The sequence below is a fragment of the Empidonax traillii genome, unplaced genomic scaffold (genome assembly GCF_003031625.1).
Source record: "Empidonax traillii isolate 1590-97213 ecotype Southwest subspecies unplaced genomic scaffold, ASM303162v1 scaffold60:size2069287, whole genome shotgun sequence".
Classification (NCBI taxonomy): Eukaryota; Metazoa; Chordata; class Aves; order Passeriformes; family Tyrannidae; genus Empidonax; species Empidonax traillii.
The window spans coordinates 1,057,778-1,081,420 of record NW_020955253.1 but is presented as its reverse complement, the minus strand read 5'-3'; positions in this window follow the sequence as shown (position 1 = coordinate 1,081,420).

Here is a 23,643-nt window from a genome sequence, read left to right as displayed (position 1 = left end):
GGTACAAGCCCCATCAAAGGGTTCATACAGGTTCAGCTGCTGTGACTAATGGGATTTATACAACCTTTGATCAAAACAGTTCCGTTGCCAAAACATTTGTACTGTACAAAATTTGTAAGACCAATTAGGATATGACAAGCCTTCCACTGAAATTCCTGGATAGTGTTGCAGGGTTTAGAGTTTAAAAAAAAAAACAAACCAAAGCCAACTGCATATTACAGTAAAAACCTTCCATTCCATAGCATTAAGGTGAACAGTACAGTGGTTAATGGTCAGATATATCCCAACTCAATACCCCCACCCCAAAACTGCTTGTGTAGTTTATCTTTTTAGTAGGGAAGAGAGGCAGAGGCTGTAGAGGGAGTGGCTTTGAGAAGCATAGCCTTGGCTTTGCACTGTCTTCCAAAACAGAAGCCTCTTGCACATAAGGGGAAAAGCCACCCAGCTTTGCTCCCTGCCTGGGGTGATTCTTAACATCGATTCCTGGGGGAGAAGTTTCTCTGCACCACATTGCAGGCTTGAGACTTCAAAAGACCTTGCCCTGTGAATTTGCTTCAGGGCCTTGTCTGGAAAAATCTAAAATCATTACTCAAGCTCATGCTGTGGCATATGTACCAAGCCACAGGTCAGGTACAAAAGCAGAGGATATCCTAGAGCTGGTGACACACACAGCCTAAACAGGATAGAGCAGAATCAGGTCCCAAATAGGAGAGGGGGAGCAAAGGGAAAAACAAAAAGAAAAGGAAGTACTAGCTAAAGAAGAGGCAATAGATTAAACAGAACACCAGCAGCAAGTAAAGGAGCAGGAAGACAGCCTCTGTACCTCAGCGTAGCATAGAGAAGGCAATGTCACAAGGATTAGATCAGGGAGAAGGCTGGAGGTCCTGATCTTGTAAGCTGTCATGTACCATACAGGACCTCCTCTCCATCTGCCCCTCAGGCACTACCTTCTCTTCCCAGTGTGTCTCCAGACTTTAAAAGAATAAGTATGGGTTGAAGACTAGGGATCTCTGAGATGTACAGGGCTATAATCACAGTTACAATCTTCTATTTGTCATTCCCAGGTCACTCCAAGCCTCCATGGGAATGGTAGAGGGACAGGGTCCTTTTTTCCCATCTCCAAGCCCAAAGCTTTTCCTTCAAGTGTTTTGCAAATGTCTGAGAATACCTACACACACTACATGCTCACAGGAGCGGCAAACAAATTTTTTTAATGGTATCTTGATAATCTGCATGCCCAGAGAGAGAACTTGTTACTTTCTTGGGCTTTCTTATGTTCTAAGAGCTTTCTTGCCATTTATTTTAGGACATATTCTCTGGCTACTCTGCTGGGGAAAGCCAAGGTGAAACTATTCACTCTTCCCCCTGACAGACTTCTGATTCAGGCTGTAATAACTCTGGAGCAGTATCTGTCTGGAGTATTATTCTAGGCCAAAGTGGAAAGTTTCCTAGGGTAAAATTATACAATTACCAGCCCACTGCTTAGTGCTCCTACTAGGCAAGCTGGCCTCAGAAACAGCAGTGAGAGGCACACAAAAGAGCCTAAGCACCTTCCAAGGCCACAATGCCTGTAGTATTTCATACCATAGGGGCGAGGAGGAGGTGAGAACAGAGGTTCTTAATAAAACTTAATTCTTTTGAAACATCGCTCTTTGAAGTGCTCATAATATTGTACAAAAGAAGCCAAGCTTTATCCTTCTTTTACAGAGATAAGAGTTACAAGCACAGCAGGCCAGGAGCAGAGTAACAAAACAGACCCCATGTCTCCCAGTTTCTACAGGTCTAATGGTGGGAACAGGACGTTGTCTTGGGAATCATTTTGTAAAGACAGTGTCTCCACAAAGGCACCAACATTTTAGCACTGATTTTAAAAACATATCCACCAGCATGGAAATGGGATGCAGTGGGAGACTTTAAGTGCTGATGTAACTCTCATGGAAATGAGATTTTAAACAGTTCCCTGTAAGAGCCTCAAATGTTAGCTTGTATTACAGCTGCCTTTCAAGGAGCATTCAAGCCAGTTTCCAAACATCAGTTTAGAAGATTTTCATAGTCAGGCATGTCTTCAGCCAATCATCAGATGCTCTTAGGAAGTTTTGTACTTGGGTGAGATCATCTGGAGAAAAAGGAGATCTTCAAAGGGATAATGGTATCTACTACTGATTAAAAGCCTAGCCTAGCATGCTGCTTGAACACCACTGGGTGCATGCCACATAGCACATTCTGATTGGCAGAGCATTGAACATTCAGAGGAAATATTTTTCTTGTCCTGTTAGTTTATATGAAATTTAAGATTTTAAATGGTTCTTGACTGAAACACAAGCACCTTACATTCAACAGAGACAGCCCTGAACAGACTCTGTTCAGAAAGTCACTCCTACTATGCACCTCCTGTCCCAAGGATACAAGGAATCATGGCAAAGATCCTCTATTTTTCCACTGGCACTGGTTGTTGGAGTGGCATGGCAATGGTTAGCTATGAGCAGCTTTCAGAATTTAGAGCAAATCCTTGGGGAAGCCCAAGTCAAATTTTATTGCCACTGTTGAATGCACTGCCATGTTTACTACTCTCCCATTCTATGCTGCACCAAAAGCTGTATTGCCACAGCAGGAGCCTGGGTTCCTCACACTTCTGAACAGTGAGCTCAAAATTAACTCAAATGACATTGTAAAAGAAGTGACCTATGCTTCTGTATTTTGAACATCAGATGTGATTTCCTTATGAGCTACTACCAAAGTATCCCTGTCCTCTAGGTAACCTGCCTCTCTTGCTCTTCCATAGAAGAAGCTTCACTGCAATACCCCTTGCAAAGGGTGCCTGCGTCATGTCTCCATCTGCCCCAAGATTATAAGGAGTCCAGCCAGATCCCCACATCCCACAGCAATGCTGGCTTCCTGAGTGTTTTGGGGGCCTGTTAGCAGGCTGCCTGCATGTTCATGTAATAGTCTGTTAGGAGAGTAAACCGCACCTGAAGCATAGATGTTTGTTTTATTAGCACAGGTTTTTGTACCACTTCTCTGGGGAGAAAAGAGAAAAAATTCTTCCCTGCAAGCATGACTGCTATTCAGACTAAGTTGTAAGACAGTATAAAAGCTTCTGCCACTGTGTAGGCAAGAATAACAAAAGTATGGACATGAGAAGCCAGGAGAGATATTTGGTATGCAGTGAAACTCATGGAAGCTACAGAGCCTGACAACTAATGGAGGAAGGGCCAATGAAGGTCAAAAAAATTACACTGGGAATCTCTGCACTGCTTTTAAACTAGGAATGTTGCCTGTTGCCAGTGGCCTTTGGTGTCGTTTTCACTGTGTTCATATGGTAGCTATTCATTGTTGGGTAATTATCTTGTTTTATTTTTCTATTTATTTATCAAATAAATCAAACTAATAAAATTCCAACCCACGATTGCCATGGGAACACTCCAACAAGGACAGATGCAGTGCATAGCTGTGAGGAAAGAAAGCAGGCTTCAACTTTATTAAATTATACACAAGACAATCAATACAACTTAACAAAAAAAGCCCTTGCAGGCTCTGCACTAACTATCCAGAAGGCTCAACCAGTAACTTTAGAGACTCTTGCAACAACAAACCTTAACAACCACCATGCCAACCTTTGATAAGGGCACATGCTCCAGAATGGTTGTCTTTCTTGCCTTTTCCTCATGTCCTGCTAAAGGGAATCCCAGAAATCAGATAGTCTACTTTTCCACTCCATGCCAGGTTTTTTTTTCCCCTCCCTAAATCCAGTAGATCTGTGTTGAATTCCTGCTCAGGCATTCCCAGAATTTGCATTGAAAATTTAGTCCTAGTTAATACATTTAGACAATTTCAAAGTTGTTTTGTTTTTTTTTTCTGAAAGCAGAAATCAGATCAATTGCAAACAATTGTTGTTTAGCCTAACTTGGTCACTATCTCTTCAAAGATGGATGACACGAGACAGGAAAATAGAAAGCAGAGAGGAGATTAAAGCAATAAAGGGCCTACAAAGCTCATAGCAATTTTTCTCCTTAATTTCCTCATATTCAAGGTAATGCCACTGAGAGGAAGCCAACAAAAAGAATTACATGCACTGCCCAGACTGTATTTGTAAAAGGCAGTCTCATCAGTCCTGATTCTTTTTATTGCTGGCAGCGAGGGTTGTCTTTCTGGACACTGCAGGGAGGGAAGGTGCCAGGCATTTGATTAAGCCAGATCACAGTCTCCTTAAGTCCCCCAGCTGGGAACCATCTGGCAGTAACTCACTCTGTCCAGGTCATCCTTTCTATTGCAATGCCCTCCCACCTGCCAGAGTGCTGCGATTATACTCCCTGCTCACATCCTCTTAGACTTGTCCCAGCAGTGCTGACAAGACACCCCCCTCACCCCTCATTGCAGAGTTAGGCACAGGACCCATCTCCTTTCTGCACTGGGCATACTGAAGCCATCCTAAATTCTCTTTTCTTTCTTTCTAGTCTGCTTCTCACGACAGTTTATCAGGAATCAGCTCTGTGGTTAAACAATACCTAGACTAAAAACTTTGCAGAATGAAAGATAATGTTCATTTGCTTTAATCCCTATACCCCATACTCTCCCTGGCTCTGGAATTATTCACTCTTTCATTTCCAGTAGCAGCCAACATCATCTCCGGTCTCTAGTGAGAAAGATACACCGTCTCTGCCTGGCAGAACTGCTGCACTGAGCGTGCAACTTCCAAAACGGGGAGACAGTGAATATTGTTTGTGCAGGTCAGTCATCCTGCTTCCACTCACACTCTCTTGCAACATCTCCAGGACAGGCCTAATGTCTTTCCATTACCTGCTCAGCTACAAGAAATTCTATGTGATGCCATTCCTTTTCACCTGTTCCCCTGCATATAAAGGCATAGGTGCATTTAGATAAGTTTTCCTCAACTACAGGAACAGTGCCTTCTTTTGTTAAATGCAAATAATCTGTCATCTGTATTGCATTATTCCTATTGCATTTCTCAGCTCTTTGTGTTCTCAGTCACCATCCTATTGCGCACCAGAGGGACTGGCAAATTATGCCATTGCTTCGATGGAAGGAAGGCTTGTGATTGTGATGCATTGAAACAATCACTTACTTAATAAACAAATGCAATTCCAACTTGGAGGGGGAGTTTCTGAATAGGAGTGGCTGCAGACTGAGGCATTCAGAGTTAAAACTGTTGCTTCCTTATTCAGACCTATTTAGCATGTTGTTTATCTCTCATGTCCTCCTCCATGAAGTATTAAAGCACAGACTTAAGTGTAATATAGTTATTGCTAACAAGATTTTGTTTATTCTCCATTGCAATGCACAAGCACAGAGTTACAGATAAATTGAACACTGCCTGATTTACCTTTACCACACAAAGTCATTGCAATCTCTTAATTCTCCTCTCTTCTGATTAAATAGTTTTAGGTAATTTAAAGTAACCAATCAATGGTTTTCATTCTGCTTAAAATTCATTCTCTAAAGTGTATTTCATCCTTGAGGCTGAATTACTGATGAGTGGCATTTGTTAGGGAGTTTTACAGAGTTTTGTTTCACTGTTCTTTTTGTTGAACCTCATTATGGCTAACCTGCTATCATAAATGAGACATGATGATTCTGTAAGTGAAAAACGTTTCAAATTTAAGCATAGGGCTGTGATAAACATTTCCGTATAAAATTGTTGTTTTCTAATTAGTATGGCAAGGTTGGTATCATTTAGAGTGCTAAAGTATGTCTTTAAAGTAAAACATGAATATGTATTTTGTCACAAAATCAAGGTAAAACGTTCTGTAGCAGCAACTTCATTATTATGTAGCAAGGCATGTGTTTTTAATACCAATTTAGCTAAAAACAGTGACTGACTCATGAGGAAGGCAGCCTGCTCTGGGAACCTTAGGAAGGTGCTTACTTTCTTCATTGAAGTATTTAGTTCCAGTGAGGACTGTCCAGTAAATCAGGATGCTTGAAAAGAGCAGAGCAGAGTCAATGATAAGTACTGTTAAAGCATTGTCAAATCCAAGGACAGGTTGATCTGGAACCTAACTTTACAATGACTCCTAGCCTCAGCCTGGAACCAAAATCCAAGCTCTGAAAAGCCTTGAACTCTGCAAGTTCACATCTGGGTCCAATAGGCTGCTCAAGCCCATTTCCATGCAGAGGCAAACTGAAAGGCATGTGGTATGCTGGGGAGACAAACCACAGATGTTTATTGTGCTCTTGTGCCCTTAGCAATTGTTTTAATGGGTTGGAGCTCCTTGGAGACCATTTGACTTTTGCTCATGTCTATACTGTTCTCTTATAATGCTGACTGTGCACAAGCATGAAGCTGTCAACAGTCTGCTTCCAGTGTTATTTCAAGAGAAAAGTGAAGTGACATCTGATCTGCTGAGAGAGGATGGGGGGGAGGACATTTTTAAATTCTTAAAGCAACAAAAATCTGTATGGAATCAATACCACAATCAATGCCTTCTGTCCCTTTGGAAAGCAAGCTTAGTATGAAACACAGGTTTTGTTTTTCTCTGTTGCAACAACTATCCATTAAAAAGACTAGTACCTACTTTGCCAAGACCACATTGTCAGTAAGTGTTTTGCAGCTCTGCAGTAATGACTATTGTGCAGTATCGCATTTTAATAATTCAAATAAACCATGGAACATTATGATCTCTACAGCTAGGTAAATACTTTGTTGCAACTCCAGCCTTGGAAAGCACTCTCCATGTCAGTGGAATGATCTCTTCGCAGAAAGGGGCATTTTGAAACCACTGCTTGTTTTCACAAAGAGCAGCCCTGGCTGCTGCTGGTCTCCTCTGGTCTGTGCAGAGGGGAGAATCTATGTTTCTGAAGATCATCATCATGGGAGAACTGTAGTCGAGTGATCTTTTTTGCTGTCTGTTGTTCTGTAAGACCTGTTCAAGCCAGACCTCACATCCATACATGTCAAGCATTTAGCTCCTTTTCTCTCTTCTTCAATCATTGAAACAAAATTTGGAACTAGAATCAAGTCAATGTCAACAAGAAGTACCTGTCTGTTCAGGCAGGAATGACACAATGGCGTTTCATCTTTAAATGGTGCTATAGGACCCTGGTTTAACACAGAGAATGTGAACTGCAGAAGTTACTGAGGTGAGGTGTTAGCACTAACCATGAGTTTCCATAGTTCTTCTTAAATTCAAGGGTCAAACTGGGCAGAGAAGGAAATGGCCTTCCTTTCTCTTTGAAACAAAGCACAAATGGTGAGAGGCTTTGTAAAGGGCACTAGTGAAGGATGAGTTGATCAGGAAAAGAAGACTCAAGGACAGTGGAGGTGAAGAAATACTACAATTTCACAGGAATGAGTAGAACCCTTCAGGAAAGAAAAGAATTAGACAAAAGTAAGAGAGAAAATAGAGGTCAGGATTGAAAAAACAAGTGTGATTACTCAAAGGAATTGGTTTCAGGGGGAGAAGAGTTAGAAAATGTATTGCTGAGGCTAGAAAGTACAGTAGGGAAGGCTGTCAAACATGGATGTCAGCTATGTAAAAATATACTGTGGTATTGTTCATCTGCAGGAACATATGGCACACACATTCCTGGATCTCCCTAGTCACTGGGAATTTTACAGACTACTTGAAAGGCATGAGGATTTCACTTACTGTTTTGCCCTAAACACGTCCCTTTGTGGTCCCTGAAATTTAGATAATAATGAAAGTGCAAATTCTCAAAAAGTGAAGGAAAAGGTTTTTTCTCTTCCCGAGGATAGAAAACATTGTCTTTTCAGTTCTTTCACAACAATGACAACACTCATATATGAGGCTCATTTCACTATTCCCTGCCTTAGAAGTGTATATATTTGTGTTGCACAATTATACCACTAAAAGTTTGGCAAGGCTATCTAACCTACTTAGAGTAGAACAGTCAAGACAAAGGACATTTTCTAATCAGCTAAATCTTGTAGCCCAAGGGTCTCTACACTGTTATTTAGGTAGTTTTCTATAACCAACCCTCAAAAGATAAAGTTAGGTTAGGTGAAATACTGTCAGAACTAGGATCACTAATGCATCCCCAGGAAATGAAAGAGGAACTTGTTGTCTAATAAGGTGCAACAAAACTACTAAACAGGAAATGGGTGAGTGGCTACAATAAATCAAAGCTTAACAAGGCTTTCAATCTCTGTGGGTTTTTATTTATAGCAGAGAACTGAAGAGGCTAATATTTCTCATTCAAATTTACATAAAAGTGTTCTTCACTGTCTGCTAGGACAAACAGAGTCCTGGTGGGTGCAGACACAATTCCCCTGGCTTCTGAGAAGTCAAAATAGCCATGCTTTTGAGGGATGTGTTGATCTGACAAGCGGCAGAGTCACGAGTACTCTGTGACAGGTAGAAAATTTGCATTTCCATTAGCAAGGCCTTTGTCAAATGAAATCCCTAAAGGCAATAAAGAATGAGTGTGGAAGGAAAATGCAGAATATTAATTCACTACCCCTTAAAAAAAAACCCAACAAAACACTTTATCACTCAATGAAACGTAAGTTAAGATAAAAGGTAGAAGGAAAAGATTTACATTCCAGGTGGGCATAAAATAAAGGGATAGTAATTTATGTGTGCTTTTGCCACCGGATAGCCCAGACAAGAAATGCTGTTAGATAGCTTGGTTGGCTGGTAATTTATCAAGGACTCAGTTCCTCTATCCTGTTCAAAATTAGCAGATGCTCAAGTAATGACATTAAGATGTACTGAGTTAGGGCACAGGAATCAAGCTGCGTCTGCTCCTGAGCCACTTTTCTCTTCTGAAAAACCTGTCCTAGTACTTGGAAAAATGAGCCAAACTTTTACTTTTCTTAAGTTTATCAAAATATGGATACACTCTAAAGGATAGCACTTCATCTTTTTGGCTGATGATTTTTAGAAATTAATGAAGATATTATTGATTTTAATGAGATTCCTATTCTTCTATGCTCTGTGAACTCTCATTTTCATGGATAAAATTCTTACTAGAAATTAACAGATCATCAGTGGAGTTACAGATAAAACAAGATACTATTTAATGTGAATAAAAATGTCATAAATTGGTCCTAAGTTTAATTTGTCCAGCCTTTAAAACACATCAGTGCTATCACAACTAACCCTCATAGGTTTAGGATGTCTATATCCTGCACTAGTTCTTAATTTATATCCAGCTATTTATCATCAAGGATCACTTTATCTTAAAACAGATCGAATTAAATTCATGGATTTGGCCTAAGAAATGTCCAAAGAAAAACAATAATTTATTAGTTGATATTGGCTTTTCCAGAAATGTTTGAGCATTTCAGGAGAATATGCATCATAAAAACTAACTTAAAACCATACAGAATGAATGTTTTCAAATCTTACCAGTTTATCAGCGTATTTTTGACTGCCACAGCCCATCTCACCAAGAGCTGTCCCTTTCCTCGGCATTACTTTCACTTCTGACACCCCTCCCTTTATTCTGGTGCACCTGGCCTGTTAGCTGAGCTCGTTACAGTCCTTACCAGCATTTATTTTAGCTTATCTATGTTATTGTATCTGTGCAATGCCAGCAGTTTGCCTGGACTTCTACAGTGAGGTGTGGAAACAGGATCCCAGCTCTGAGTCATTGAGGGAGAATACTTTTGCATGTGTGCGCTGTTGACAGCTTTAGGAGAACCTGCATTCTCTTTACCAAGTCAGCTAATGAAAGTACCTTTCTTTCACCAGGAAGTCTTTTCAGAAACAGCTCAAATATTTATGTGCTCCTTTTCATGCAAAACTCTCACAGGTTGACTCTACTGATCACAGCACAGACAAGGCAACTGTCAAGCAAAATTATAGTAATTCTTGATCTGGCATTCTTCTAGTTTAATCCTCCTCCTGTATACAGTCATGTTGTGCCAGCACATGTCCCTGTGTGGTGCTTCTAAACTATTCCTTCAAAAGAAAATCCCAAAACTTGACCCCAACCAAAATGGTCATATTGGAACAAAGGTTATGAGTTAATGGGCTTCAGAAGCATGTCTTAAGAGTATCTTTCCCTTCAATGGGATTTCTACTCTAAAGTAATTTATGAGCTTTCAGAAAGTTTTTCCAGGAATAAATTAATATGTTGTGTGACCATCACATCCCCCCATAAAAAATCACCACCTTACCCAGAGTGAGAGTGCATGTTTTGAGCTGAAATCAATATGTCTGTGATGAAGCTGTACTTTCTTCAAGCAGTATCTGCCTAGATTAAGTGAAGAACTGAGAGACCATGCACACTTGCTAGGGTAGCATCCTATTTTCTAGTTTTTCAGAAACAGGTGCAAATTGCTTTCATTATGCTTTTATAAAACAGTGGGTTTTCTACAGGCTCTACGAAGTATTACTTTCTGGTTTGGGCTCTTTCTGCCTCTGTACTTATTTATTCCTGCCTCACTAACTTTATTGATAGCAAAGTTTTTCAGCATTACTTTCTTCATTTCTGTCCCCTTTTCATATAGCAATAAATATTATTCAATTCAACAAATGCATACAAATGGTTTCCATTAGAATTTTAATCTACTCTGAAAATGAAAGAAAAGCTTTGTATAAATCTTTTTTAAATTACCAGAACATAAATTCAGACAGGGACATCTCCACCTAGGCAGAACAGGGGAGTTCACAGCCTGCTGTCCTGGTTCATAAATTAATTGAGGTCTCTAGCTTCTGTAAATGAACAGTGCATCCTGCAAAAGATCATATCTGTCAAGATTGCAGATTGGTTTCTATCAGAGTTTGCAAAAGTCAGAGCTCACAATGCTTTCATTATGTCAATGAGTATGGCTTCCCAACTGTAAAGAAATGTGTTTTGTTCTGTTGGGCCAAGATTTACAGAAAGCAATTTTCCTCCATGCTCCAGCTATGACAAACCTACTGAAAAATGTCATTTCACTACTTTTTTTCATTCACTCCTCTTTTTACTGACAAATATGTATTCTTTCTGCTCCATGTGCATGCACCAAGTGTGACATTTAATGGCCAAGGAAGGTTAATCACAGGTGAGTATATATCCCTCTTGGATATTGCAAGCTATAGTGCATTCATTGCCACTTTTCCATTATAAAGTAAGCATGGCTTTAGCTGACTCACACAACTACGTGTTTTATATTACAAATTCATAAATTTTTTAAAAGGCTCCCTAAGATTCTGAGCACCAGCCAACGTATCCATGAATACCTCTTAGGCATCTTAAATTACACTAAGGTTGAGACAGAGAGTGGAGAGAGTCAAAGACAAGGCGGACATTATTGAGTCCTTGGTTTCTTCCCCTTTGCCTTCGTGCTGTTAATCCGCAGGCGTGTGAGGGGCAGAATAAAGAAAAGAGAACAGCAGATCCCAGAGTCTGGGAGGTGGGAGTTGTTTTTGCTACTGGGTTTTTTTTAGTCAGTGCCCTATTTGACAGTGATGGCAGGGACCCTACACACTAATGTGCATAAATATATATATATACATATATAAATACCAATGTATAAGAGTTTGGGAATTAAAAGGAGGGTAAGACTGACCAAAACAGCCCATAACACAAGTGAGTAGAATCGGTACTATTTCAATTTACAGGAAAGGTACTAAACCCCCAAAACAACACCTATTTCCTTCCTTGCTTATTCTAGCTGCGCTGGACTTTCTCTCTTCACAGTTAAAGCTGTAGAGGAGAACTCCCCAAATGTCAGCCTTTCATTTCTACCTCTCTAAGGGAAGAAAAATCTCCCAGTTGGGGTGCACTGACTATTGCCCAGCAACTAAGCATGACTGTTCTCAGGAAGCAACAGAAAACCATCTTATCAACTCTTAAAACAATGGGGAGATAGGCTACAACTACAAACACTGGTTGCAGAGAGCTCTTGGTGGTCTTGGTACACAAAAGACGAGTGAGGAAGGCCTAGAAGGGCATACTATGGTATTTTGTTCTGTAAAATACACACACGACCTTTTAAAGAATGCAGATTATTTATGTGCTAAAAGTTAATGTGCTTGTTATTCTCAGTTTAAAGGCTTCTGCCTTAGCCTAATAGTGCCAATCAGTTGCAAAGGTGGCTGCCAGCCACAGGAGTCAAATACATACTGGAAACTAATTATTTACTTGGCAGGCTCAGCAATCACTATATTATCAGAGCAGTTGGGGCAACTGGGGTAGTTTAGCTTAGAAAGCATTTAAAATAAGTACTTTAAATATAAAACTGCTCTGCACTGGGCTCAAACAACAGGAGAGAAATTTCAGGCTGAAATTTTTATTGCAACGAATTGGAGATGCCTGAAAATATGGACTGCAGTGGAAACCCTGGTAGCATGTTCACCATAGCAGGGACAAGTCAATAGGATATAAAAAAAAAAAATCCTCCTAAGCAAGCGCTCATACCAACATTTTCTGTTGTATCAGCCCATGCCTAATACATGTTATAGGTATATACATCACTCCATGGAATGATTGCAGGGAAAGGAATACAGAAAGAAAAAACCCCAAATCTTCAAGTGTATATTGGTTTGGAACACAAATCAAGCTGCAGAGACTTTTGTGCAACGACGATTTGGTCCCCAAAGCTGTTTTGCTGTTACAGGTTGCAGTGACTCTCTCAGAATAAAATTCCTCTAAATATTTAATTTTCCCTCTTTCTTTATTATAACATACTTAGTTCTTTAGTCCCATAACAGTCCCTAGTTACAGTCTTTTGAGCCAAGTAGTCCCTCCCTGTAACTTTAAATATTTGGAAACACCTTAGGGCCATTTAGGCATCATTTAAAGAGGTTACCCATTTTGAGTTTTCCCCTCATCCCTGGGATCGTAATCATTGTAACACCCTGTGTGTATTACCTACAGCAGAAACTGCCCTAGACAGGACCTCAGCACCTACCAGTGTGCAGAACACCTTGCAAAAGCGGCCTGTGAGAAAGGATAAGTTATCTCCTCTCCATGACATTGTCCAAAAGTCACGCTTGTTTTTTGATCTACTATATCCCATTGCAAACTCATCTGTTGTGTTCTATTGACTAACTCTTACACTACTTAATAAGTTTTTCCAATATTTCTCCCTCTCAGGGACTTTCTGTGTTTCAGATGTTTTTTTCCCAGATGCAGTAATTTTCTTTTCTCTCTTGTATCAGGGTGGAGAGTGGCAGAAAAGTGGTTATGGAGACTTATGTTCACTTGCAGTGAACACAGACTTGAGGGCAATTACCTGTGTAATTGTCTGGACCAAAACCCAATCAACCCAACTATCTCCTCATTCATGCTGGGAAGTCCAACACAGCTGAATGTGATACTTTCCTCAGACACAACTGATAAAAGAAACTTTCACGCTTCAGACACATTAATCTCGTATATGACCTTGGTAAGTAAATGTTTGACCTTAATTTGTCCACAGTCTAAGAAAAAGAGGGGAAAAGTCAGTGGGACTTAACAACCCTCTTTCCTTCCTTGTCCCCTTTTCCTACTAAGGTTTGGCTGTGAATATCTTTACTCTGGTATTTACCTTCAGGTGAGTAAGGCAGACCACATCAAACCAAAATTTTGAGACAACCAACCGTGATGCAAGATATAAACTCAGGCAGTTACTGTTTGGTTTACAGGAACACAATCCCAGTAACATGCTGTATATATTTGTTCATCAAATCAGGGGTGGGTTTAACTGATTTCAAGCATACAATTCCGATTCCCATTAAATTATCTGGCTAAATGTACCATAAGTGTATTTGATTTGATTGCAGACAGTTCTGATGGTCCTGACAAGTCCCTTAATGAAGGTTATGCCTACCAAAGGGATCAAAGCCCCATCAGCTCTAATGTCTGGCATCAATCCCTCCCTACCTTCGTTTTCGGCAACAGTTGCTTTCCATGTTAGTAACTGAGGTTCTAATGACCACAGTACAGAGGTAAGTACAGAGTTACAAAAAAGGCAAGAAATTAGCTCTATAATATTTTTGTAGTTCAGAGATGGTTGATGTGACTACCACAACACTTTATTAAGGTCTTGCTTAAGAGAACTTAGAGGAAAGATGTAAAAGGAGAGCTAGCTCACACAAATGGTGCATGTTTTTGTCCTATATGCATTCTTAGAAAGTGGCAGAGAAAGCGATTTGAGGTTCTTGATTACTAAAACAAAAAAATTAAGGAAGAGTGCTTTATGCATGTGCCTCTATTAGGTTTGCATGGTGAGGTCTTGGTAGTAGGAGGGGGGCTACAGAAGTGGCTTCTGTGAAAAGCTGCCAGAAGCCTCCCCTACATCCAATGGAAACAATGCCAGCTGCCTCCAAGATGGACCTACCACTGGTCAAGGCTGAGCCCATCAGCAATGGTGGTAGTGCCTCTAGGATAACAGAATTAGGAAGGGCGGTGTGGGGGGGAACAAAATGGCAAATATCAGCTAGAGAGAGGAGAAAGAATAGGAGAAAGCAACAGCTCTGCAGACACCACGTCAGTGCAGACAGAGGGCAAGAAGGTACCAGAGCTGAGATTCCCCTGCAGCCTGGGGTAAAAACCATGGTGAGGCAGCTGTGCCCCTGCAGCACATGGTGGTCCATGGTGGATCAATAGAGAGAGAAGGCCATGCTGGAGCAGGTTTACTGTCAGGACTTGTGGCCCTGTGAGGGACTCATGCTGGAGCAGGCTGTTCCTGAAATACTGCAGCCCGTGGAAAGGGACCCACACTGGAGCAGTTCATGAAGACCTGCAGCCTGTGGGAATGACTCATATTGGAGAAGTTCATGAAGACTGCCATGACCCCATGCTGGAGGAGGGGAAAAGTGTAAGGAGTCCTCCCACTGAGGAGAAAGGAGCAGCAGAGACAACATGTGATGAACTGACCACAGGTCTCATTCCCTGAGTCCCTGCACTACTGGCAGGAAGGAGGGGGAGAATTTGGGAGTAAAGTTAAGCCTGGGAAGAAGGGATGAGTGGGGATGAGTTATTTTTAAGATTTGTTTTTCTTTCTCATTTTCCTACTGATTTTTCCAAGTTGAGACTGTTTTGCTTGTGAGAGTAACTGGTGAATGATCCCTCCCTGCCCTTACCTTGACCCAGGAGCCCTTTGTTCTGTTTTTTTCTCCCCTGTTCAGCTGGGGAGGGGAGTGATAGAGCAACTTTGATGGTGTCCATCCAGGCTCTACCCACCACAGTGTCCAAAGAATATTAGAAGGATCCTTTATCAAGAAACTGCATTTCTTTATGGCAGGTTTTCCACTATTGCTATTTGTCTGAGGCATTACAGTAACATTTACTTCACTGGAGTTTCCATCCAAAGTTTTCAACAGAGATAGGATTCAGGAAGCCAAACGTAAGAAATTAAGCTACACCCTTGTTGTGGAGAAACACAGACTGAAACGCCATCCCATTTCAGGAGCTTGCATTAAAATGTGCAGGCAGCAGGACAGAAAGCAAGCATTCCTATCAGTGCAGATAAATCTACAATTTGGAATAAAATTACAATAGAAAGTACAGTGTTTTGAGTACTCTACTGCTCTCATTTAAACGCAGAGAGAAAGACCAGATGTTAGTGAATTATTGAGGGGGCACTAAGACCCAGCTTTCATGTGACATAGAAGACTACACTAATCACCAAGGTCCAGCCCCTAGCAAGCAATTCATCTCTACCGCAATCCAGCTTTTAAATGAAAGGTGCCTGCTCCTTCTGAAGTTATTGGATTGTATTCTGACAATAAAGTTAAATTACACAAGGAGTATCTAGAATATTTCAACACAAAATCAATGTGCATTGTTTTATATTTTGCTTTCTTCCTCATAACTTGCATACAAACACACACTGATCTATGGAAGTTTGTGTTCAGTAAGAACACAGTTTCAAAAAGGTACTGCTGCCTCAAGGAAAATACTGAAATATATTCTAAGACAGAAATAATTCTATTTATCAATCATTTTTCTTCCTCACTTCTTTGCTATTTAGAATATTTGCATGAAAATGGGATCTTTATTTCCCAAGAGTTCATCAGCTGCTCCTGATATGATATAATTTCCATGGATACCGATTGTATGTGATGTTGCAAGCATGCAACTAAAGGATAAGGAATAAGGAAGAGAGAAATCAACTGCTTTACTGTTTTAAGTAGCTTTTCAGTAACTCCATAAACAAAACGTAAAGCTTTATCTAATTGACTCATCACCCACAAGTAACCCACTCAGTCCCTCTCCTTTCCAAGCCCTCTTGGCAAAAACATCCCCGCTTGTTTAAGTGTGTTCAGTCTCTCAAATATTATCTGCCACTGAATAGGAACAAAACTCAGGATTTTAGAAGGTGACAGATTAAAAAAAAAAAAAAACAGTAATTTTAATTTGCATTCTTCTAAAATAAGCTTTAAAACTTGCTAATTTAGAAATTTAAGTGCTACATTTCTCCATTAAAAAAAAATCTCAGTAACATACTGTTTTCAGTAAAATGACTAGTAACAAAGAATTACAGTTACAGTAAAAATCTATCTAATAAAGAGGGCAGAAATAACAAAAGACAACAGCAAGTTTCAAAATGTATTTGTTTCATCAATAAGTATGGCAGTTTAATGCAATGTGCCTGAACAGATACAGAAGACTCTGCTGCTTCACAGTCTGATGTGGATTTTGATGCCTGTGTCTTTTTAAAAATCATTGGAAGAATATGTTATCTTTTGCTTAAAGCCATTTGTAATAACAGGTTTTGGATGAACAAGTTTTCTCATTTTGTAACTATACAAAAAATATTTTTCAGATGAGCTTGATCAGACTATGACCCTGGGATTTCAATTTAGCTCAGAAGAGAAATATCCAGAAGCTAACAGCAGAGTAGGCATAGAGAACTGTAGTCTCCATTCATCCATGGAACCCTGATGTGACTCACAGACAAGTCCTTGCAATATTTTGATGTAGTGGTACCACATGTGACCTATACAGATGCAGGAAGACAGTCACAACTATAAAGCCTTCATCATTATCTATGATGCCTCTTCCCAATATCTCAAAGGAAAGGAGACATTTCACAGTGAAGGAAACACATATACACAATGAGATCAAGAAACTTGGCCAGAGTCAAAGGCAGGGTTGGGAACAGAGCTACAGAGAGAAGTCCCACCTGAGAGCACTAACCATCGAGGGACAGTCCTGGTTCAAGAGTGTTCAGAGCATGGCAGCCAGGAAGGACCACTGGAAATGTCTCACTCAACATATTTTTCCTCATAGGATTTCCCCCAGCATCTCTCAAGTCACTCCTTCGTTACACTATGCAAACAAAATCAGCAGCTAACAGTCACTGACCCCTCAGTTTCCCTGCTAATTTTGGTTTTATTTATCCCAGGCTCAGATGACACGCTGAGGGGAAGCCACAAAAAGCCTCCCTGTAGCTTTCAGGCTCCTGCCTTGCAAGCCCATTCACTAGCTGAGAAGAAATGGATGTTAACCCTCTGCACAGAGGGAGAGCTTTCTCCCTTCTGCCGCGGAAGGTTCAGTGTAAATACCAGCCTGGGGCGATAAAGGCTGGCAGCTGCACAGACCCTGGGGCAGGCAGTGTCCTGAAATTTTGTAGTGTCCTCCCAGAAACTGAAATTCAAGGTATGCAAGTTGGGCAACACAGGGGCAAGGCTCGAAGTATGCAATTTCTGTTCATTCTCTACTTCTCAGTAGCCTTAATATTTTCTCTGGGTTAAAGATAAACTTTTTTTTTTTTTTTAAACTTTGCTCATCTGTCAAGTTACATTGCTTGACATCAAGGAGATCAATCTGCCTTCCTTAAACTCAACTCCTGGCTCTTTTGAGAGGCTTCCCTTTATAGATCTTGGTCTCCTAAGCTCCTCTCTACAGCCTGTCTCCCCTGCTGCACCCTTCAACAGATTTTTTTCAAATCAAAACAGACAACCCATGTAGGCTGACATGCTTTTTGCAGTGCTCGCTGCTCACATCTGAATGTTACTACCCAATTTGCCGACATTCCTGGGCAGCACAGCAGAGGAGACTGGGGACGAGAGGTGTCTGCTACATGTGTATAGGCATGCACCTTGGAATGGATTGTTTTTCAGAAGTCAGTAAAAATGACATGGGTGAGGAAACTCCTAAACATTACTGCCACAGAGTTTTAAGCACCAAGACCAGAAGTCTGTGGGATGAAAAAAAAAAAAATAAAAGGAAAACAAGAAAAGACAGCACCCTCTCCTCAATGTTACCAGAATCTGCCCTCTCTTTTGGAGGCTTTTCTTTAGAAAGAAAATACATTTGGGTGTGTGAATGCATGACCTGTTCTCTCTTGAATGCCAAATTCTCAGAAACATCATTCATCTGACTAGATATCCTTCTCTGCCTGAGGTGCAGTCAGTCAGTTCTGCATGCCTGATAGTGGTAGTTATGCCTTAACTTTAAAAAGCAGTCAAAATAAAACAAAAATGAAGCTCCAATTCCACACAGTTATTTCACCTTTTATAGAGAGTTACCCATTAGAGAAAACTGTGACCTGAAAGCGCTCTCCTTTGCTCTTGCCCAGTCCATTCCCAACCCCACTAGGGATATGTAAAAGAACACCTTAGTTACTTCAGTTTAAGCTAGAAGTGCATTTAAAATCAATCCAGGTAATGTGTAGCCCCACTTGAGGGCAGAATCTCAAATCAGAATATTTATTACCGAGCTGTAAAGCTGTGTTTTTGCAGACTTTGTCAGAAAGGAGATATTTGAATGCCAGCAGGGACATCAGACTCCATCTCTTTATAGACCCTGGGTCAGGAAAGGATGTAAGCACATCATCAGCTTTAGCCCCACTGACTTAAAGGATAGTTAAGCACATATTTTACATTCTGTCATGAACAGGAAATATGTAGTACTATATTCATCTTAGCTGTAAGGGGAATACACACAGTCACTTATGCAGGCTACCTAGCTCACTGCAAAGGATGGGTACGGCTTTTCTTGCACTCCAAGCTATGATCAACAGAGAAGGAACTGGCCAGGAGAGAACAATGGAATCAGTCTGTTAAGGTTTTTGTTCAAACCAAATATATGAAAGCACCATTTTATTATGCTTCACAACAAGAACCATCCCAGGCATTTTGCTCAGCAGTAAAGGACCTGTTGGTGCCGCCTGATAGCTGGCTGAACGTGAGCCAGCAGTGTGCCCAGGCAGCCAAGAAGGCCAATGGAAAGCCTGTCAGATTCATAAGAAAATTACTCTAGTTAGGATGAGAAAACCCAAGATTTTGGGCAGATATATCCCCTAGACACTTCGAAAAGTTCCTGCAGTTCAGAACAGGGTTGTCTGACATGCTCAGGCTCTCTACCCTCCTTCTTATTCCAGTTATTTTTCTCCAAATCACATTTTCTCCAAATTCTTTTCCCCCATTTGCTGACACCTTTATTTGGCCTTGAAAAGTTTGATAGGTAACAGACCTCTTACACAACCACGTACTTCCCTTCTTTCTCTTCCTTTCATTCCCAGACTTCAATATCCCATCACAAATTTGTTGTGCTGTCAAGGACTTTCTGGTCTCACTCTCCTTCCCTTCAGGGCAAGTCTCCAAGCATCACCCAACACTCTTTTACACTGTTTCCACACCTAACTAGCTTCTGGGTTTTCTCCTCTGGAAGGTAGATAAGCAATGTTACAGTAATGAGTAGATTCATATAGACTAAGCCATTCATGATATGGCTGTTTGATACAGAATGATGTCCCCAGTTGTCACAGAAACATTTCTTCCCCATAATATTTAAAAAAAAAAAAATATCCAGAACCAATTAAGTACAGTCACCCCTGAAAAGGAGAATGCATGGAATACAGAATCCTGGCATCTGAATGTGAAACTCTTTGGCAAAACTTGTAATTGCTTCAAGAAATAAATATGAAAACTGTACCACAAAACACTAGATGTATTATTATTAGTATCTTTAATAACAGTAGAAAAATTAGGGTGCCATATTGTTTACAACACAAAATTAAAATTTTAATTTCAATCAGTCCTGTTTATCCAGCAACACTCTGATTAGCAGTCAGAGTTGATCGAACAGTGGAGGGAAGAAAATCCTCCCACAACAAAATATGCCACATAAAAGACTTCAGCACGAGTCAACAAGCAGCAACAGCAGAGTTACACAGCCAGCTAAAGAATGTACTCAAGACTCTGGCAAACCAAGACACAACTTATGCCACTGAAGAAGTGATTTGAATATATTTTGTTTCCTCTCCTTTGGTGCAGGGAGCCTTTCTGAATATTTGCATGGCAGAATTGAAGAACACATTAGCTTGAAACAATGGAGGAAGAGGGAGGTAGAGAATGGAGTAAGAAATCCCAGGAAACTGTAGGCAATTGCTTCTTTATTATGCATATTTTGCTGCTGGAGCACATTATTCTCATTCTCCTCAGGGCAGGGTTTGTTAAGAGCACAATAAATAATGTCAACAACTAAAAATGCAGCACATCGAGTTTGATTTTTTTTCTTTTGCCTCATATTTGGCAGGGGGGGCTGCCCTGGCAGAGACTAGATTTTCCAGCACAAATCTTGAAGTATACAAGATAGAAGTAGCAGTTTCCCATTCCAACCCCTACTTAATTCCTTCTAAAAGCAAAAAAATAAATCAGGTAGAGGAACAAAACAAATGACTGTAATTCATGTACCCTGTCACGTACATCTCTGTTTTAAGTGCTGCCCTTCTGCTGCACAGCTCACAGAAAGATGGTGCCCTTCTAGTTCGTTTTTCGGAGTGACAGGCAGCAGCCCTCCCGCCACAATTATCTGGTGGTGCCTTCCAGGCATGAAACTGCCCAAGATACCTTCCTCCTGGGATACCTCCTCAGCAGGGAGGGGGTTCAAAGCTCAGCTGCATCAGTGCCTTTGAAGCATTCAGACGACATAAATCCACTGCTCCTGAAGATGAGCAATGTTAGGATGCGAGCTGCTGCGATTAAGCTCTTATTCCAGAAAAAAAAAATAAAAAATGAAATGCTGCACTCTTCCATAGCTTGATTAACCACACGCTTCATTAAAGCTTTCACTGCTGTTTAACTGAGCTGTAATTGCCAGGAAGACAGTGGGTTTTTTGAATGAAGCTGAGACAGGTCATGATTCTTTTTCCCCCCCTCTCTCCTTCCCTCCCCCCTTCATTTCCTTCAAGCCAAAGAAAGTAAACAGGTGAGTTAAGCGTAAAAGGAAGGGAATGTGGATTTACAGGTTTCATATAAGGTTCCTTAGACAGACAGCTCAGTTCAGTGCTTTTGCACTGTGCCTTTCACTAGCTCCCAAGGCTAAGAACACAGGACAGATGCAGACTAAGCACTTGAAACAAGTTTTACCCCTCTGTTCTCAAATCAGAGAGTTGTACGTTAGATAAACGTGGATTTTAAAGGGAAGGGAGAGAAATCTGCTAAAAGAGGCTTTAGTGGTGCAAAACCCTTTGAGCCCTCACCACTGAGGAGAGAAAGAGTTGGTATCTCATACTTTCAGCCCTCTATTATATAAATCCTTTTCTTGCCTACAACTGAGAAGAAACATCTGCAAATAAGGGGCCTTTCAGCTGTGGTCACTCCTGCACTTTATCCTTAAGTGCTCCCAGTGTAGCAGCAAACCAAACCAACCTTGCTGGATTACTAAAGCTCTGCTTTCTGTTCCTTTATGAGTCTCATGCTGCTTCACAGCAACTCCCCACAGCCCCAGCTGCACCTCATAAACTTATCCCAGGCCCTGGGGTGAGAACAAACCTTAGCCCCCTGCAATTGGTGCTTCAGGGTGATCAGGTGAGGCCTCTCTGCTTTGTCCCACCTCACTTGCATAAAGACTCCCATGCACCCAGATTTAGAAAGAGAAGTCAAGGGTGGCAAGTCAGAATTTTTGGTTATTTTGGTCATTCTCAGCAACTTTAAATCCTTGTAAGATTCATTTTGTTAGCTGATGAACTACTACAGCTTCTGCAGTTGGAGCTTTCAGGCTAAGGGATGCACTAGAAGAGCTTCCATTGCCAAGGTTATCATAGGCTATTCTGGAAATCAGAACAATCATACTGGTCACAGCAAACCTTTTGTTATCTTTGTGAAACTATTCCTAATATACAATGCAATAAAATACTCAGTCTGTGATCAAAGCTTCAAAGATGGAGATTACATTTTTACCAGGTATGCCAGCCTGTGAAACCATCCTTTCTTAAATTAATGTAAGACTGCCAGTTCCTTGGGTTCTCTGACAGGGGAATGGAATAATATTATAAGGAAAATCTAGATGATGGCAGGATTTAGATTTAACTGTTAAGACAGACTTATAATTGAACTGGATAGGATCTCACCATTTTATTAGATGTGATTTCTTCCTCCAATTAATGCTCCTGAGGCAACTACAGAAGTGCTTCCCAGAGTCTCCTTTAAGGTTTCTGTACCAGGCTTTTCAAGTACTCCCTAATGAAGCCCTAGCTTGCAGCCACCTCCCCCTTCCCAAGCAGCCTGGAGGCGAGGTTTACGATGGGGGCGGTGCTGGTGGCCACAAAAGGGCCTGTGAAGTTTCACTTCAGTGAACCATCAGGCTCAAAGAGCCAATGGGTCAAAGTCCTGCTAAATTAATGGCTGGGGGAATGAGTTGATGGAAACATGATGGAACAGAACAACCACCCGCTGGCTGGGTGCACAGTGGATGGAAGGCACCTTGATAGAAGAGGTTCTACATGGACCCTTCTGTCCACTGGATGGATTGTGTTGAAGTGCTCTTGCCGCTGAGGAGGCGTGTCAGTGAACACCACCTATGGGAATGGATGACCAGAAAGTCTGCAGAATCTCTGATCTTGCAGACACTCACCTGGACAAGGCCTGAGCAACTGGATCTGACTTCTAAGTCAACGGTGCTTTCAGCCAGGGGTAAGACTAAATACCCTCTAGAGATCCAGTCCAAATGGTTTTATTAATTTTGAACTTCAGGAGCAGAAACATGGTTTATTATATTTACCTATTTTCTTTGTTTCCTCCAGTAATTATTCTTTATTTGGAAATCCAAGTACTATCCTCAACTATTAAAACAAAACCAAGAAACAGCGAGAAGCATACAGTGCTTTAGACATGTACAAACTAAGGATCAAAACCTCAACATTTGTTTTAAAACATTAACCTCAAACTAAGCATGTGCTGTCTCGAGAGTTGTGTACATGCTTTCCCTTTCCATAAAAGTGCCCTGGAAATCAGAGTCCACTTACTAGCCTGAGTCAAATGGCAATTCCTCTAATATCTTGTATATGTACCTCTACCAGATCAAAAACTGATCAGGAGGAATTTAAAATCCAATCTTCTTCTCCAGTACTGCCTTTTTTTACACAAACAGGACAATACTTAGGAAACAAAACAAAAAAAAAGCAATCATTAAAAAAAAGTGCTTTCCTAAAAACACCTGGACGCCGCTTCAAAAAACTCCTGAGTTTTCATGCACATTATATATTCACAGTATGCAAGCCCAGACATAAAAATACTTTTAGTAACTAGAATCACAATGCATGTATCTTTGAAGTCTGATCTTAGATCAGCAATTATCTATGAAGGAAACAGCAATTTTTCTGCCAAAACCAAAAATTCTGCTTCTCTCCCCTCTGTCCCAATGTCAGACATGTATAACTCAAAATGTTTCTACTTACTAATTCAGGCCAAAGAAAAAGATGTGCATAAGCTGGTTTAGTGACATTTTATTAAAGTAATTTTTCAGGCTTCACCCTCCCCCTACACATATGTGCAAATTTCTCCTGGCACTAAGCCA